This window comes from Siphateles boraxobius, unplaced genomic scaffold, assembly GCF_051911475.1.
Source record: "Siphateles boraxobius isolate OS27281-9 unplaced genomic scaffold, OSU_SipBor_1 19, whole genome shotgun sequence".
In the NCBI taxonomy this organism is placed as follows: Eukaryota; Metazoa; Chordata; class Actinopteri; order Cypriniformes; family Leuciscidae; genus Siphateles; species Siphateles boraxobius.
This window is the reverse complement of record NW_027508799.1, coordinates 1339324-1356501: the sequence shown is the minus strand read 5'-3', so window position 1 is coordinate 1356501 and position 17178 is coordinate 1339324. Positions and strand designations below refer to the sequence as shown.

Here is a 17178-nt window from a genome sequence, read left to right as displayed (position 1 = left end):
ACCCCAGAGAGTTTTCCAGGAGCCATCTAAATCTCTGACCCTGGTACATCCCAAACTGAAGTTTGCAGTGAGCCAGTACTAAAAACTGGTCACTGGGATCTCCACCGTTTGTGCAGACAAAAGTACTTGCCTCTGCCAGCACCTCCTCCTTCGATTTGGCCCTTCCAGACACCACATTTTGAAGTTGCTTCGCCTCCGCCGATGGCGCCATGAGGAGACGGTTTGATGTTGCTGACTGGCGACGAAAAACGGGGTATGCGTACATTTTCTGAAATGAAAATCAGAAAGAGACTATTACCTCTGTCAATCTAAAAGATACCTGTATGTTAAGTGTGTTACAATAATTTAGCAAACTACACAGCAGGACTTAAATCATGTTTTTCAGGCATTTTGGGTGACAATATGGAAAGAAATTATATGAAATATTAGATATTATTATGAAAATCTTGGCAATTACTACTAACTCCCATTATTACACTTCTTTTTTCATTACATGTTGCCCCAATAATACATTAATATGCAAATTAGATACATAGATACATTGTATAAAATGGGAAAACCCGCTTATGGCCATTTTACACACATATTGCATAAAGCAAAATGGAAGTCTATATCAAATCATTCTGTTATCTTTTATAACATAGTTGGGAATCATCTTCATACAAAGTTTGGTATATAAAATCCTGAAACCTAAACAATTTCAGGATATAAAACACTGATATAATTAAGCTATATCCTCCTGAGACCAAAAAAAGTTTAGTTAATTTAGTATTATGTGTGTCATTACATTGTTTAGAGCATAAGAAAGTTTTTTGCAAAAACGTTTTTTTTTTTTTATAATGTTCATATAGGTTATACTATGTCTTCTGTAGAGGACACTAGGACTCATTTTTTATCATTATTTTATTTAAAGACATGAATAGGCAAAAACAATGGTTTTTTTTAGATCACGTCTTTTTAAATAAAATAATAATAAAAAAATGAGTCCTAGTAGTGTCCTATACAGAAGACATAGTATAACCTATATGAACATTATAAAAATAAAAATAAACGTTTTTGCAAAAAACTTTCTTATGCTCTAAACAATGTAATGACACACAAAATACTAAATTATTAACTAAAATTTTTTTGGTCTCAGGAGGATATAGCTTAATTAGCGGCCGGCTAATTAACTTAACAGTAGCTACATGTTTTCTTTTCTGTATTTTATCATGGGAAAAGTTACAGGTTCACAGATACTGAAGTAAACCTGTAATATACACGCTAGCTAGCTATATTGGCATGTCTAATTTTCCAAAAATACACAATGTATATGAATAAATATTAAACGATTATACAGTAATGAAGAATAGCCTTACCTGTTGCAAAGATGACAATAATAGGAGCCGCTGATTGGTCAAAAGTACGTCACAGAAGAGAAACACGATTGGTCAAAAGTAAGCCACAGGAGAGAAACGCGATTGGTCAAAAGTAAGCCACAGGAGAGAAACGCGATTGGTCAAAAGTAAGCCACAGTCAAAAGTAAGCCACAGCAGAGAAACGCGATTGGCTCACGTGGGCTTACTTTGGGCTTACCTTAGCTCAATCGGTAGGAAGCAGCAAGCGCAAGCGAGAGGTAGCGGGATCGATGCCTGCATTCTCCAGTGCTGTCCATCCTTTTTACGCCCCCCTTCAAGGGGCACTACCTAGATGAGCTCTTGCGGCTCAGTGCTGCCGAAAAAGTTTTTTCGAACGAGGTACTGCACACATTCCTGGCAAAAGCAGGTCCCACCGAGATTTGAACTCGGATCGCTGGATTCAGAGCTCAGAGTGCAAACCATTACACCGTGGAACCTTGGCGTGTGTCAACTTTTCCCATGAGCAGCAGAGATTTAAGTCATTGAGTCCAAAAGCACGATAGCAAGGAGCAAATGAAGCCTTTGCTTTTTAAGCCCATGTTTCCCCAATTCCGACTCTGTTTGAGAGTGCCAATTTCACTTTCACGTCAGGAGTTGCGCATCACCTCTGTTTTTTCCCACCCTTCCGCAAATAACCTGAAATGGTTCTACCGAGATTGGAACTTGGATCGCTGGATTCAAAGCCCAAAGTGCTAACCATTACACCATGGAACCAACACTTCCTGATAGCTGGCTGTCTGAGAGGCAGATAGCGATGAGGCTAGGTGGAATCAGGTAGACTAAAAGAGGCGGACGTGGTTCCTCTGCCGAAACCCGGGATATAAATATCCTGGTTGCCCTAATCAGGCTGAAGAGATTAAAAGCAAAGCCTAATAATGGGCTCGTCCGGGATTTGAACCCGGGACCTCTCGCACCCTAAGCGAAAATCATACCCCTATACCAATGAGCCGAAACATACATCCTCCCTGCTGCTGCCGAGCCATTTCAGCTTGCATGGCTTAAAGCGCAATTTTTTGATTAAATCTACAATTAAAAGGTAGCCAGTGCAAAGTTTCCAACACAGAGGAAATGCGGCCTCTTTTTTTGTGGTCATTGGAAATCACGCTGCAGCACCTGCACACGAATAATGAGAAGCTTACTTACAGGAGCCTGGTCTGCAACACTGGACCCAGTTGATGTTGCAGGAGCAGAGGCAGCACTTGGCTGGACAGAAGGCTGTGGAGGATACTGCAGAGGAGGCTGAACAGGGCGCAGAGGAGGAGACTGCAGAGGAGACTGGGCAGGGCGCAGAGGAGGAGACTGCAGAGGAGGCTGGGCAGGGCGCAGAGGAGGAGACTGCAGAGGAGGCTGGGAAGGGCGCAGAGGAGGAGACTGCATAGGAGGCTGGGCAGGGCGCTGCAGGCCTGTGGGTGGCTGTAGTGAGGATGGTCCTGGTGCAGAGGGACAGGGGTTGAAGGCCTTGCTGGAAAGATGGGAGTTGCTCTTTCCAGTGGACAGGAAGCTCTGCAGGCGACTGGTACACCTGGCCAGGGGTCCACAATGCTGGAGGAGCAGGATAAGGGGCAGGAGAAGGGGCAGTAGCACGAGCCGGGGCAGGAGCAGGGCCTCTCGAGCCTGCAGTGGCTGGAGAAAAAAGAAAAAACTTACCCACTTACAGGGTTTGGCTGGAGACAAAATCTTTTGTGCCAGCTGTGAAGCAAATAAATGCTTCCCCCGCGCCAACAGGGCCTTCACATTGGTCGCCAGCAGTGGCCTGTTCTTAGTGGCAGTAGGTGGAGGAGGAACAGTCACAGTGGCAGTGGGCACAGCAGCAGTGAGGACAGATGCAGTGGGCACAGTGGTGGTGGGCACGTGGGCTAGAGCCTGCCTCTTCAGCACGTATGCTTTGAAAAGGGCCATATTGGTGTTAGGCCTGGCCTTTGCCTTCTTCAGGTAGGTGATGAGAGCCTGGGCCTCCTTGCTTGGGTCCTCATACACCTCCTTCATTGACCTACCCTTAAAATCCCCAAACTCCACCATCAGACATCCAGAGTCTCCTGTCCTCTGGGCCTCCTGCAGCATGACCTGTTTTTTTCTGATACACCTCTACAGCCTCGCCTACCTCCCTGATCTGCGAGGTGTATCTGAGGAACAGGTGTTTGTTGTCCGACAGCGGGTTGTCCCTCTCCTCCTCCCCCAAAACGCTGCTGACCAGATAGCAGGCATACCCCAGTGAGTTCTCCAGCAGCCACAGGAACCTCTGACCCTGGTGTTTCCCAAACTGGATCTTGCAGTGAGCCAGAACCAGGAACTGGTCTCCAGGATTCCCTCCATTCTGCCTCAAAAAGGCAGTGGCCTCAGCCAGGACCTCCTCCTTACACCTGGCCCTCCCTGCCAACACGATCTTCCTCCTATTGGCCTCCTCAGTTGGCCCCATAAGGAGTCGACCCTCAGAGGTTCTTCGTAAAACCGGGTATGCATACATAATCTGAAAGGACACAGGCATAAACAGAACGTTACATAGCTGTCATATTCCAACTGAAAGTATTTTGCTACAGCATTTGTTTTTTATGTAATTAATTATTATAATATTATAATAATTAATTAATATTATTATTATTATTATGAGCATAAGCATTATTGTTTTTTATACAACTGTGAATCACTTTGAATTGCCTTGTGTACAAATTGTAAATAGTGTGATGAACTTATTAATAAGAAAATAAATAACACTTCTTGGTACAATCTTGCTGGTATCATGCCATGCTTAAATCGTTTTGTTTTGTTTAGCTTTTGTGGCAGAGATTACTAAGAAACACCAAATATTACATAAAGGCGTTTATGACAATTCATAATAATATGATCATCAAACAGATCTAAAACTTAAAATGGTATATCAAATCGTTTTGGTATATCTTTTATAACATAGTTGAGAGTCATTTGTTGAAACAAAAAAACACTTGTTTTTGCCTATTCATGTATTTTTAAATATGTATAACATAGTATTTAAAAAGATAACATAAATATGTATACTGGTGTATAACATAGTATAGTATAACATATATGAATTAAACTTTTTTTTTTAAAGGTTTTAGTAAAAATCTACTTGTGCTCAAAATAATGTAATGAATGACAAAAATGAGGATGGAGGAATCGAATGAAAGCTTTTTTATACATTGGAATACTTGATCACTCGAGCGTCACTTCATAGCGTCATCAGCAGCGCTCAAAGGATCTGCCCTCATGTTGTTGCAGTTTGTTTATTTAAGAAATTCATAATAAATAATAATAAAGCAAGATACCCTGTTGAAATATGTGTAATGTGTGGTTTATATAAACTGCAAAGGTAAAGTACACTTTAAAACAGATTGTGACCGATGTGAAGGGGGAGGAGAATGTATACGTGCGTCACGTTTAGTCAATAAAACACTTCCGCATAGGATACACCTGTGTATCCTCGCTCATGACTCCTCTGAAAGCCTCCTCACTCCTCGATCCTCGCCTCCTCGCGGTGCAATTAGAGAATTGAGATGTCCTTCAAGATGGCTGAGCTCGATCGGTTTCCGGGTCATAGGATGGAGGACAGAGGAACGAGGAGACGAGGAGGGATATTGAGAAGCACCCTATGTTTCCCCAATTCCGACTCGGTTTGAGAGTGCCAATTTCACCGCCACGTCAGCAGTTGCGCATCACCTCTGTTTTTTCCCTCCCTTCCGCGAAGAACCTAAAAAATGTTCTACCGAGATTTGAACTCGGATCGCTGGATTCAAAGCCCAGAGTGCTAACCATTACACCATGGAACCAACACACCCTCCCAGCTGTCTGTCTGAGAGGCAGATAGCGATGAGGCTAGGTGGAATCAGGTGGCCTAAAGGAGGCGGGCGTGGTTCCTCTGCCGAAACCCGAGATTGAACCAGGGACCTTTAGATCTTCAGTCTAACACTCTCCCAACTGAGCTATTTCGGCCAGATACTCGTGCTGTTTAGCCTGGTAAATGAAGGTCCCACCGAGATTTGAATTCGGATCACTGGATTCAGAGCCCAGAGTGCTAACCCTTACACCATGGAACCTCGGCGTGTGTCAACTTTTCCCATGAGGTGCAGAGATTTCAGTCATTCAGTCCAGAAGCGCGATAGCAAGGAGCAAAAGAAGCCTTTGCCTTTTAAGCCCATGTTTCCCCAATTCCGACTCGGTTTGAGAGTGTCAATTTCACCGCCACGTCAGCAGTTGCGCATCACCTCTGTTTTTCCCCTCCCTTCCGCAAAGATCCTAAAAAGGTTCCACCGAGATTTGAACTCGGATCGCTGGATTCAAAGCCCAGAGTGCTAACCATTACACCATGAAACCAAAACACCCTGCTAACTGGCTGTCTGAGAGGTGGAATAAGGTAGAGTAAAAGAGGCGGAGGTTGTTCCTCTGCCGAAACCCGGGATTGAACCAGGGACCTTTAGATCTTCAGTCTAACGCTCTCCCAACTGAGCTATTTCGGCCAGGTACTTGTGTGGTTTAGCCAGCATCGATGTATGGGAGACCGCCTGTCATTTTCGAGAAAAGCAGAACGAAGGTCACAGAGAGAAAATGAGTGGCCCGTACGGGGATCGAACCCGCGACCTTGGCGTTATTAGCACCACGCTCTAACCAACTGAGCTAACCGGCCTCTCTCTGGCACATTTTATCCCCAATTGCTCAGAAATATCCTGGTTGCCCTAATCAGGCTGAAGAGATTAAAAGCAAAGCCTAATAATGGGCTCGTCCGGGATTTGAACCCGGGACCTCTCGCACCCTAAGCGAGAATCATACCCCTAGACCAACGAGCCGAAACATACATCCTCCGTGCTGCTGTCGGGCCGCAAACATTTCAGCTTCCATGGCTTAAAGCGCAATTTTCTTATTAAATCAACAATTAAAAGGTAGCCGGTGCAAAGTTTCCAGCACAGAGGAAATGGGGCCTCTTTTTTTGTGGTCATTGGAAATCACGCTGCAGGACCTGCACACGAATAATGAGAAGCTTACTTACAGGAGCCTGGTCTGCAACACTGGACCCAGTTGATGTTGCAGGAGCAGAGGCAGCACTTGGCTGGACAGAAGGCTGTGGAGGAGACTGCAGAGGAGGCTGAGCAGGGCGCAGAGGAGGAGACTGCAGAGGAGGCTGGGCAGGGCGCAGAGAAGGAGACTGCAGAGGAGGCTGGGCAGGGTGCACAGGAGGAGACTGCAGAGGAGGCTGGGCAGGGTGCAGAGGAGGAGACTGCAGAGGAGGCTGGGCAGGGCGCTGCAGTCCTGTGGGTGGCTGTAGTGAGGATGGTCCTGGTGCAAAAGGACAGGGGTTGAAAGCCTTGCTGGAAAGATGGGAGATGCTCTTTCCAGTGGACAGGAAGCTCTGCAGGCGACTGGGACACCTGGCCAGGGGTCCACAATGCTGGAGGAGCAGGATAAGGGGCAGGAGCAGGGGCAGTAGCACGAGCCGGGGCAGGAGCAGGGCCTCTCGAGCCTGCAGTGGCTGGAGAAAAAAGAAAAAACTTACCCACTTACAGGGTATGGCTGGAGACAAAATCTTTTGTGCCAGCTGTGAAGCAAATAATTGCTTCCCCCGCGCCAACAGGGCCTTCACATTGGTCGCCAGCAGTGGGCTGTTCTTAGTGGCAGTAGGTGGAGGAGGAACAGACACAGTGGCAGTGGGCACAGCAGCAGTGAGGACAGATGCAGTGGGCACAGTGGCGGTGGGCACGTGGGCTGGAGCCTGCCTCTTCAGCACGTATGCTTTGAAAAGGGCCATATTGGTGTTAGGCCCGGCCTTTGCCTTCTTCAGGTAGGTGATGAGAGCCTGGGCCTCCTTGCTTGGGTCCTCATACACCTCCATTATTGACCTACCCTTAAAATCCCCAAACTCCACCATCAGACACCAAGAGTCTCCTGTCCTCTGGGCCTCCTGCAGCATGGCCTGTTTTTTTCTGATACACCTCTACAGCCTCGCCTACCTCCCTGATCTGCGAGGTGTATCTGAGGAACAGGTGTTTGTTGTCCGACAGCGGGTTGTCCCTCTCCTCCTCCCCCAAAATGCTGCTGACCAGATAGCAGGCATACCACAGTGAGTTCTTCAGCAGCCACAGGAACCTCTGACCCTGGTGTTTCCCAAACTGGATCTTGCAGTGAGCCAGAACCAGGAACTGGTCTCCAGGATTCCCTCCATTCTGCCTCACAAAGGCAGTGGCCTCAGCCAGGACCTCCTCTTTACACCTGGCCCTCCCTGCCAACACGATCTTCCTCCTATTGGCCTCCTCAGTTGGCCCCATAAGGAGTCGACCCTCAGAGGTTCTTCGTAAAACCGGGTATGCATACATAATCTGAAAGGACACAGGCATAAACAGAACGTTACATAGCTGTCATATTCCAACTGAAAGTATTTTACTACAGCATTTTTTTTATGTAATTAATTATTATAATATTATAATAATTAATGATTATTATTATTATGAGCATAAGCATTATTGTTTTTTATACAACTGTGAATCACTTTGAATTGCCTTGTGTACAAATTGTAAATAGTGTGATGAACTAATTAATAAGAAAATAAATAACACTTCTTGGTACAATCTTGCTGGTATCATGCCATGCTTAAATCGTTTTGTTTTGTTTAGCTTTTGTGGCAGAGATTACTAAGAAACACCAAATATAACATAAAGGCGTTTATGACAATTCATAATACTATGATCATCAAACAGATCTAAAACTTAAAATGGTATATCAAATCGTTTTGGTATATCTTTTATAACATAGTTGAGAATCATTTGTTGAAACAAAAAAACACTTGTTTTTGTCTATTCATGTCTTTTTAAATATGTATAACATAGTATTTAAAAAGATAACATAAATATGTATACTGGTGTATAACATAGTATAGTATAACATATATGAATTAAACTTTTTTTTTAAAAGGTTTTAGTAAAAATCTTCTTGTGCTCAAAATAATGTAATGAATGACACAAAAAATACTAAATTAACAACAACAAAAAAATGGTTTAAGGAGGATATAGCTTAATTAGCGGTCGGCTAATTATCTTGACAGTAGTGACATGTTTTTTACTGTATATCATGGTAAAGTTGCAGGTTCACATGTACAGAAGAAAACGTGTGCTATTACACGCTAGCTGGCTTTATTGCCATGTTTAATTGTCTAAAAACAAACACTGTTTATGAATAAATAATGATCGATTATAGAGTCGTGAAGAATAGACTTACCTGTTGCAAAGATTGCAAAGATGACGATAATAACAGTGGTCGCCGATTGGTCAAAAGTAAGCCACAGGAGCAGAGCCAGGAGAGAAACGCGATTGGTCAAAAGTAAGCCACAGGAGAGAAAGGCGATTGGTCAAAAGTAAGCCACAGGAGAGAAACACGATTGGTCAAAAGTAAGCCACAGGAGAGAACGCGATTGGTCAAAAGTAAGCCACAGCATAGAAACACAATTGGCTCACGTGGGCTTACTTTGGGCTTACTTTGGCTCAATCGGTAGGAAGCAGTAGGCGCAAGCGAGAGGTAGTGGGATCGATGCCTGCATTCTCCAGTGCTGTCCATCCTTTTTACGCCCCACTTCAAGGGGCACTACCTAGATGAGCTCTTGCGGCTCAGTGCTGCCGAAAAAGTTTTTTCGAACGAGGTACTGCACACATTCCTGGCAAAAGCAGGTCCCACCGAGATTTGAACTCGGATCGCTGGATTCAGAGCCCAGAGTGCTAACCATTACACCATGGAAACTTGGCGTGTGTCAACTTTTCCCATGAGCAGCAGAGATTTAAGTCATTGAGTCCAGAAGCACGATAGCAAGGATTTAAGTCATTGAGTCCAGAAGCACGATAGCAAGGAGCAAATGAAGCCTTTGCTTTTTAAGCCCATGTTTCCCCAATTCCGACTCAGTTTGAGAGTGCCAATTTCACCGCCACGTCAGCAGTTGCGCATCACCTCTGTTTCTTCCCTCCCTTCCGCAAAGAACCTAAAAAGGTTCCACCGAGATTGGAACTCGGATTTCTGGATTCAAAGACCAGAGTGCTAATCATTACACCATGGAACCAACACACTCTGCTAGCTGGCTGTCTGAGAGGGAGATAGCGATGAGGCTAGGTGGAATCAGGTAGACTAAAAGAGGCGGACGTGGTTCCTCTGCCGAAACCCGGTATTGAACCAGGGACCTTTAGATCTTCAGTCTAACGCTCTCCCAACTGAGCTATTTCAGCCAGATACTTGTATGGTTTAGCCAGCAGGTATGTCTGGGAGACCGCCTGTCATTTTCGAGAAGAGCAGAGCGAAGGTCCCAGAGAGAAAATGAGTGGCCCGTACGGGGATGAAAACCCGCCACCTTGGCGTTATTAGCACCACGCTCTAAGCAACTGAGCTAACCGGCCTCTCTCTGGCACATTTTATCCCCAATTTCTCACAAATATCCTGGTTGCCCTAATCAGGCTGAAGAGATTAAAAGCAAAGCCTAATAATGGGCTCGTCTGGGATTTGAACCCGGGACCTCTCGCACCCTAAGCGAGAATCATACCCCTAGACCAACGAGCCGAAACATACATCCTCCCTGCTGCTGCCGGGCCGCAAACATTTCAGCTTCCATGGCTTAAAGCGCAATTTTTTGATTAAATCTACTATTAAAAGGTAGCCAGTGCAAAGTTTCCAGCACAGAGGAAAAGCGGCCTCTTTTTTTGTGGTCATTGGAAATCACGCTGCAGGACCTGCACACGAATAATGAGAAGCTTACTTACAGGAGCCTGGTCTGCAACACTGGACCCAGTTGATGTTGCAGGAGCAGAGGCAGCACTTGGCTGGACAGAAGGCTGTGGAGGAGACTGCAGAGGAGGCTGAGCAGGGCGCAGAGGAGGAGACTGCAGAGGGGCTGGGCAGGGCGCAGAGGAGGAGACTGCAGAGGAGGCTGGGCAGGCCGCAGAGGAGGAGACTGCAGAGGAGGCTGGGCAGGGCGCTGCAGTCCTGTGGGTGGCTGTAGTGAGGATGGTCCTGGTGCAGAGGGACAGGGGTTGAAGGCCTTGCTGGAAAGATTGGAGTTGCTCTTTCCAGTGGACAGGAAGCTCTGCAGGCGACTGGGACACCTGGCCAGGGGTCCACAATGCTGGAGGAGCAGGATAAGGGGCAGGAGCAAGGGCAGTAGCACGAGCCGGGGCAGGAGCAGGGCCTCTGGAGCCTGCAGTGGCTGGAGAAAAAAGAAAAAAACTTACCCACTTACAGGGTTTGGCTGGAGACAAAATCTTTTGTGCCAGCTGTGAAGCAAATAAATGCTTCCCCCGCGCCAACAGGGCCTACACATTGGTCGCCAGCAGTGGCCTGTTCTTAGTGGCAGTAGGTGGAGGAGGAACAGACACAGTGGCAGTGGGCACAGCATCAGTGAGGACAGATGCAGTGGGCACAGTGGTAGTGGGCACGTGGGCTGGAGTAATGTATATAATAATGTAATGAATGACACAAAAAAATACTAAATTAACAACAACAAAAAATGGTTTAAGGAGGATATAGCTTAATTAGCGGTCGGCTAATTATCTTGACAGTAGTGGCATGTTTTTTACTGTATATCATGGTAAAGTTGCAGGTTCACATGTACAGAATAAAACGTGTGCTATTACACGCTAGCTAGCTTTATTGGCATGTTTAATTGTCCAAAAACAAACACTGTTTATGAATGAATAATGATCGATTATACAGTCGTGAAGAATAGACTTACCTGTTGGAAAGATTGCAAAGATGACGATAATAATAGCGGTCGCCGATTGGTCAAAAGTAAGCCACAGGAGCAGAGCCAGGAGAGAAACGCGATTGGTCAAAAGTAAGCCACAGGAGAGAAAGGCGATTGGTCAAAAGTAAGCCACAGGAGAGAAAAACGATTGGTCAAAAGTAAGCCACAGGAGAGAACGCGATTGGTCAAAAGTAAGCCACAGCAGAGAAACACGATTGGCTCACGTGGGCTTACTTTGGGCTTACTTTGGCTCAATCGGTAGGAAGCAGTAGGCGCAAGCGAGAGGTAGTGGGATCGATGCCTGCATTCTCCAGTGCTGTCCATCCTTTTTACGCCCCCCTTCAAGGGGCACTACCTAGATGAGCTCTTGCGGCTCAGTGCTGCCGAAAATGTTTTTTCGAACGAGGTACTGCACACATTCCTGGCAAAAGCAGGTCCCACCGAGATTTGAACTCGGATCGCTGGATTCAGAGCCAAGAGTGCAAACCATTACACCATGGAACCTTGGCGTGTGTCAACTTTTCCCATGAGCAGGAGAGATTTAAGTCATTGAGTCCAAAAGCACGATAGCAAGGAGCAAATGAAGCCTTTGCTTTTTAAGCCCATGTTTCCCCAATTCCGACTCTGTTTGAGATTGCCAATTTCACTGCCACGTCAGCAGTTGCGCATCACCTCTGCTTTTTCCCACCCTTCCGCAAAGAACCTAAAAAGGTTCTACCGAGATTGGAACTTGGATCGCTGGATTCAAAGCCCAAAGTGCTAACCATTACACCATGGAACCAACACTTCCTGATAGCTGGCTGTCTGAGAGGCAGATAGCGATGAGGCTAGGTGGAATCAGGTAGACTAAAAGAGGCGGACGTGGACGTCATTGGAAATCACGCTGCAGCACCTGCACACGAATAATGAGAAGCTTAGATACAGGAGCCTGGTCTGCAACACTGGACCCAGTTGATGTTGCAGGAGCAGGGGCAGCACTTGGCTGGACAGAAGGCTGTGGAGGAGACTGCAGAGGAGGCTGAACAGGGCGCAGAGGAGGAGACTGCAGAGGAGGCTGGGCAGGGCGCAGAGGAGGAGACTGCAGAGGAGGCTGGGCAGGGCGCAGAGGAGGAGACTGCAGAGGAGGCTGGGCAGGGCGCAGAGGAGGAGACTGCAGAGGAGGCTGGGCAGGGCGCTGCAGTCCTGTGGGTGGCTGTAGTGAGGATGGTCCTGGTGCAGAGGGACAGGGGTTGAAGGCCTTGCTGGAAAGATGGAAGTTGCTCTTTCCAGTGGACAGGAAGCTCTGCAGGCGACTGGGACACCTGGCCAGGGGTCCACAATGCTGGAGGAGCAGGATAAGGGGCAGGAGCAGGGGCAGTAGCACGAGCCGGGGCAGGAGCAGGGCCTCTCGAGCCTGCAGTGGCTGGAGCGTAAAAAAACACAACAAAATTATCTTATTGTTTTAGACTTTCACTGCATGACTTTCTCAGCTCTGCTGGACAGCTACTGCGATTACAAGGTTTACTGCAAAGCATGTATGATTAGTAGAGAGATGACAAGATGATGAAAAGATGGAAGGAAGCAGTGAAAATCATCCTGTTTTTCATCCAAGCACCATTAGAAGAAATACAAGAAGAAAAAAAGATGGGATCAGCCAAGTGTGAAGCGAAGCAGACCAAACACTACAACAGCCACTTATTCCAAGGGGAGTAAGGGAACCCAGGCTGTTCGTGGTATTTTGCCCATTCATTTAAGTTGCCATTGTCAGCACCGACACTTCGAGGTCCGCGTGCTCGAAATGGACGACACGAGCTGCTTATTCAGCGGTGCCGTGTCACTTTTCCAAAATCGCATATAAAGTGGCCGAGATTAGCATATATTACCATAGGCTCTCTGTGGACGCCTCTGGGGGTGCCATTGCACCGCGTGGGAGTCCACCAAGTGCTTTTGGGGTCCGCCAACTACCTACTCTTCACCATAGTCCTCTTCAGTACCATGAAGTGCCTATTTTGACCCCTAACCACCTATTTTCTTCTTCATTGCCACGAAGTGCCTATGGGGTCCCCTAACCACCTAAACTTCACCTTAGTCTTCCTCAGTGCCACGAAGTGCCTATTTTGACCCCTAACCACCTATTTTCTTCTTCATTGCCACAAAGTGCCTATGGGGTCCCCTAACCACCTAAACTTCACCGTAGTCTTCCTCAGTACCACGAAGTGCCTATTTTGACCCCTAACCACCTATTTTCTTCTCCATTGCCACGAAGTGCCTATGGGGTCCCCTAACCACCTAAACTTCACCGTAGTCTTCCTCAGTACCACAAAGTGCCTATTTTGACCCCTAACCACCTATTTTCTTCTCCATTGCCACGAAGTGCCTATGGGGTCCCTCGACCACCTAAACTTCACCGTAGTCTTCCTCAGTACCACAAAGTGCCTATTTTGACCCCTAACCACCTGTTTTTTGTCTCAAGTCACTGTGTCTCTAACTCTGAGCCGAAAAGTCACAGGGCCTCGAAATTCGGCGTGAGGGTAGCCCAGCGGGCCCCGGGGCGAGATCCTTAGTTTCAAGGTTCTACGTGGTTCCCAAGTGTGCGTTTCGGCGGTTCGGCCTGATCCACACATGGTTCAGCTTTCTCCATCCCCCAGGGTCTTTCTGGGCCCCAGTGACAGCAGGCAGATCAAGTTTGGGGCCGCCAGGGCCCCCGGGGGCCGAACGGCAAAGCGTCCCACGTACAACTTATCCCATTGATTTTCATAGGTGTTCTGTGGACATTGGGCCAAAAGTGGTTTTTTTGTGTGACTAGACGCTCCCCTCTCTGTGTGCCTTCCGGGGCCGAGTGACGCAGCTTTCCAAGAAGTTTCGGGCCCCTAGCACCTCCAGGGGCCGAACGAGGTTCAGTGACACGTGCAACTTATTCAATGCGATTTCACAGGTACTTGGTGGACGGTGGTCCGATCGGCCCGAAATTGACACGTACGTCCCGTCACGGGCCCCTGGGACGGGTTCTAGAGTTCCGCGTCCCTCTGACCTTTTTTTGCGCTAATTGGCCACCAACAGCCCCATGGAACAAGTTGCACGTGAGACGTCAAAAAAACAGGGGCCAAAAGGGGTCGAAAGGCACGGCGGTGGTCCGGGGGCCCCGGGTTCTAGATCACGGGTTTGGTGGTTCTAAATCGGTTCCGAGTATGTGTTTCAGCAAAACGGTTCGAAGGAAACGCCCGATCGGCCCGAAACTGACGTATGCGTCCCGTCACGGGCCCCTGGGACGGGTTCTAGAGTTCCGCGTCCAGAGCTGCTCGTTTGGCCAAAAAACACCCCCTTGACCTGGAAGCGCCTGTGAAGTTTGAACTGAACAAGTTGCACGTGGGAGGCCGAAAACACAGGGGTCGAAAGGTCGCACCGCCTCCAAATTCGCCGCCCTGGTAGTCGAGGGGCCCCCGGTTCTAGATCCCGGATCGCAGGGTTCTAGATCGGTTCCAAGTGTATCGTTTTTTTGTGCAAAAATCTCCTCACTTTTGGTTCTACAGAGCATATGTCTTTCTGTGTGTGCAAGAGGGCTGCCATTCATTGGACCATGTGCTCGGTGAAGGGTGGACAGAAAGGTCCGATCGGCCCGAAACCGACGTATGCATCCCGTCACGGGGCCCTGGGACGGGTTCTAGAGTTCCGAGTCCCTCTGACCTTTTTTCGCACTAATTGGCCACCAACAGCCCCATGGAATAAGTTGCACGTGGGACGTCAAATAAACAGGGGCCAAAAGGGGTCGAAAGGTCGCAGCGGCCCCAAATTCCGCACGACGGTTGTCCGGGGGCCCCCGGTTCTAGATCACGGGTTTGGTGGTTCTAGATCGGTTCTAAGTATGTGTTTCAGCAAAACGGTTCGAAGGAAACACCCGACCGGCCCGAAACAGACATATGCGTCCCTTCACGGGCCCCGGGGACGGGTTCTAGAGTTCCGTGCCCAAAACTGCTCGTTTGGCCGAAAAAAGCCCCCCTTGACCTGGAAGAGCCTGTGAAGTTTGAACTGAATAAGTTGCACGTGGGAGGGCGGAAATACAGGGGTCGAAAGGTCGCACCGCCTCCAAATTCGCCGCCCTGGTAGTCGGGGGGCCCCCGGTTCTAGATCCCGGATCGCAGGGTTCTAGATCGGTTCCGAGCGTATCATTTTTTAGTGCAAAAATCTCCTCACTTTGGTTCTACTGAGCATATGTCTTTCTGTGTGTGCAAGAGGGCTGCCATTAATTGGACCATGTGCTCGGTGAAGGGTGGACAGAAAGGTCCGATCGGCCCGAAACTGACGTATGCGTCCCGTCACGGGGCCCTGGGACGGGTTCTAGAGTTCCGCGACCCTCTGACCTTTTTTCACGCTAATTGGCCACCAACAGCCCCATGGAATAAGTTGCACGTGGGACGTCAAAAAAACAGGGGCCAAAAGGGGTCGAAAGGTCGCAGCGGCCCCAAATTCGGCACGGCGGGGGTCCGGGGGCCCCCGGTTCTAGATCACGGATTTGGTGGTTCTAGGTCGGTTCTAAGTATGTGTTTCAGCCAAACGGTTTGAAGGAAACGCCCGATCGGCCCGAAACCGACACACGCGTCTCGTCACGGGCCCCGGGGACGGGTTCTAGAGTTCCGCGTCCCTCTGACCTTTTTTGGCGCTTATTGGCCACCAACAGCCCCATGGAATAAGTTGCACGTGGGACGTCAAATAAACAGTTGCCCTAAGGGGTCAAAAGGTCGTAGGACCTCGAGATTCGTCACGGACGACCGCCACGGAACCCCGAATCGGGCCCCAGAGTATCGTGGCTCTAGATGCTTCCTGAGCCTAGTAGGCCCTCTAATCCTAACTGCTGAATTAACCCTAGCAGACACATGCTCCCATAGAGATCAATGGGAGACAGAGAGGTGCATAAAAAATAGCTAAAAATAAACTTGGCATGTCTCGACCTAGCCCGCTCGGTCTGTCGCAGAGGGCCACGCGACGCAACTTTATGCCGAGTTTGGGGCCCCTCGGACCCCCGGGGGCCGCGCGGGAGCCACTGACACGTGCAACTTATCCCATTCATTTTCATAGGCGTTTGGTGGACATCCGCACGTAACGGTCCCAATAGCTCCGAATGGCTCCAATTTGAAATCTGTGGCCCCTCAGGGTCCCCTCAGACGGTCCGCAAAGAATGGGGTCCGTAGTACCCCGTTAAGTGCGTTAGAGTCAAAAACAGCATCCCACCTGTAACCTATTTGATTGGTGCCCTAAATGCTGTCCGTGGACAGTCCATTTTTAGGCTAATTATGCATAATTAATAGCTTTAATGTACATCAGTGTGTTGTATTGTGGCCCCTGTGTGGTGTACAGTAGGTTTCACCTAATAAAACCACTGTAATTATGAAATATGACCTATTAATGCATTGACCACGGGCAGCCTATTTGGACCCCGTCAAATAAGTTGCAGGTGGGACTTCACCACATGTGATGAAATCGCCTAATCTTTACGGGGATTCACCCGCTGAAAATGTCTAAGTAAAAAACAGCATCCCACCTGTAGCTTATTCGACAGGGTCCAAATAGGCTGTTCATGGACAGTCCATTCGTGATCACATATGCGGTCAGCGGGACGAATAGGCTCTCTGTGGTCAGTGGGCAGGGCCACGGGCTGTCACTTAGATTGGCCGTGGACAAACAGGCCATTCAAATAAGTTGCAGGTGGGATGCTGTTTTATATTTTGATGTCATGACTGATAAAAATGAATAAAATTGATTAAATATCAATTTTACGTTCATCTCTGGGCCCCCCTGAGCGATTTGCAGCCTTCAGAACCCCGAAATTCCACTGTCCACGAACAGCCTAAATTTTTGAATGGGATAGATTGTACGTGGGACGTCCAGATCTCAGCCTCTGGACACAATTTGGAGCTGAAACCTGCGCTCCTGCACTCATCTGGACGTGCCCAGACAGTGCTGTGAATTTCAGGGAGTTTGGAGAAACTTGAAAATCCGACCCAAAAATTCTCAAAGATTTTGAGATTTTTCGGGTCGGATTTTCAAGTTTCTCCAATCTCTTTGAAATTCACACCATGGGCAGGGCATGTC

At 48.0% G+C, this 17178-nt stretch overlaps 8 non-coding genes across 8 annotated transcripts; all 8 read right to left on the bottom strand.

The window, feature by feature from the left end:
* Positions 1 to 5269: 5269 nt before the first annotated feature.
* Positions 5270 to 5342, bottom strand: trnaf-gaa (transfer RNA phenylalanine (anticodon GAA)). The gene has a single exon. It is a non-coding gene; the product is annotated as a tRNA-Phe (tRNA).
* A 309-nt stretch (positions 5343 to 5651) lies between these two features.
* On the bottom strand, positions 5652 to 5723 carry trnaq-uug (transfer RNA glutamine (anticodon UUG)). The gene has a single exon. It is a non-coding gene; the product is annotated as a tRNA-Gln (tRNA).
* A 70-nt stretch (positions 5724 to 5793) lies between these two features.
* trnaf-gaa (transfer RNA phenylalanine (anticodon GAA)) lies at positions 5794 to 5866 on the bottom strand. The gene has a single exon. It is a non-coding gene; the product is annotated as a tRNA-Phe (tRNA).
* A 93-nt stretch (positions 5867 to 5959) lies between these two features.
* trnai-aau (transfer RNA isoleucine (anticodon AAU)) lies at positions 5960 to 6033 on the bottom strand. The gene has a single exon. It is a non-coding gene; the product is annotated as a tRNA-Ile (tRNA).
* Positions 6034 to 6121: 88 nt separating this feature from the next.
* On the bottom strand, positions 6122 to 6193 carry trnap-agg (transfer RNA proline (anticodon AGG)). Its single transcript has one exon. It is a non-coding gene; the product is annotated as a tRNA-Pro (tRNA).
* A 2863-nt stretch (positions 6194 to 9056) lies between these two features.
* trnaq-cug (transfer RNA glutamine (anticodon CUG)) lies at positions 9057 to 9128 on the bottom strand. The gene has a single exon. It is a non-coding gene; the product is annotated as a tRNA-Gln (tRNA).
* Positions 9129 to 9531: 403 nt separating this feature from the next.
* trnaf-gaa (transfer RNA phenylalanine (anticodon GAA)) lies at positions 9532 to 9604 on the bottom strand. The gene has a single exon. It is a non-coding gene; the product is annotated as a tRNA-Phe (tRNA).
* Positions 9605 to 9860: 256 nt separating this feature from the next.
* Positions 9861 to 9932, bottom strand: trnap-agg (transfer RNA proline (anticodon AGG)). The gene has a single exon. It is a non-coding gene; the product is annotated as a tRNA-Pro (tRNA).
* Positions 9933 to 17178: the final 7246 nt, after the last annotated feature.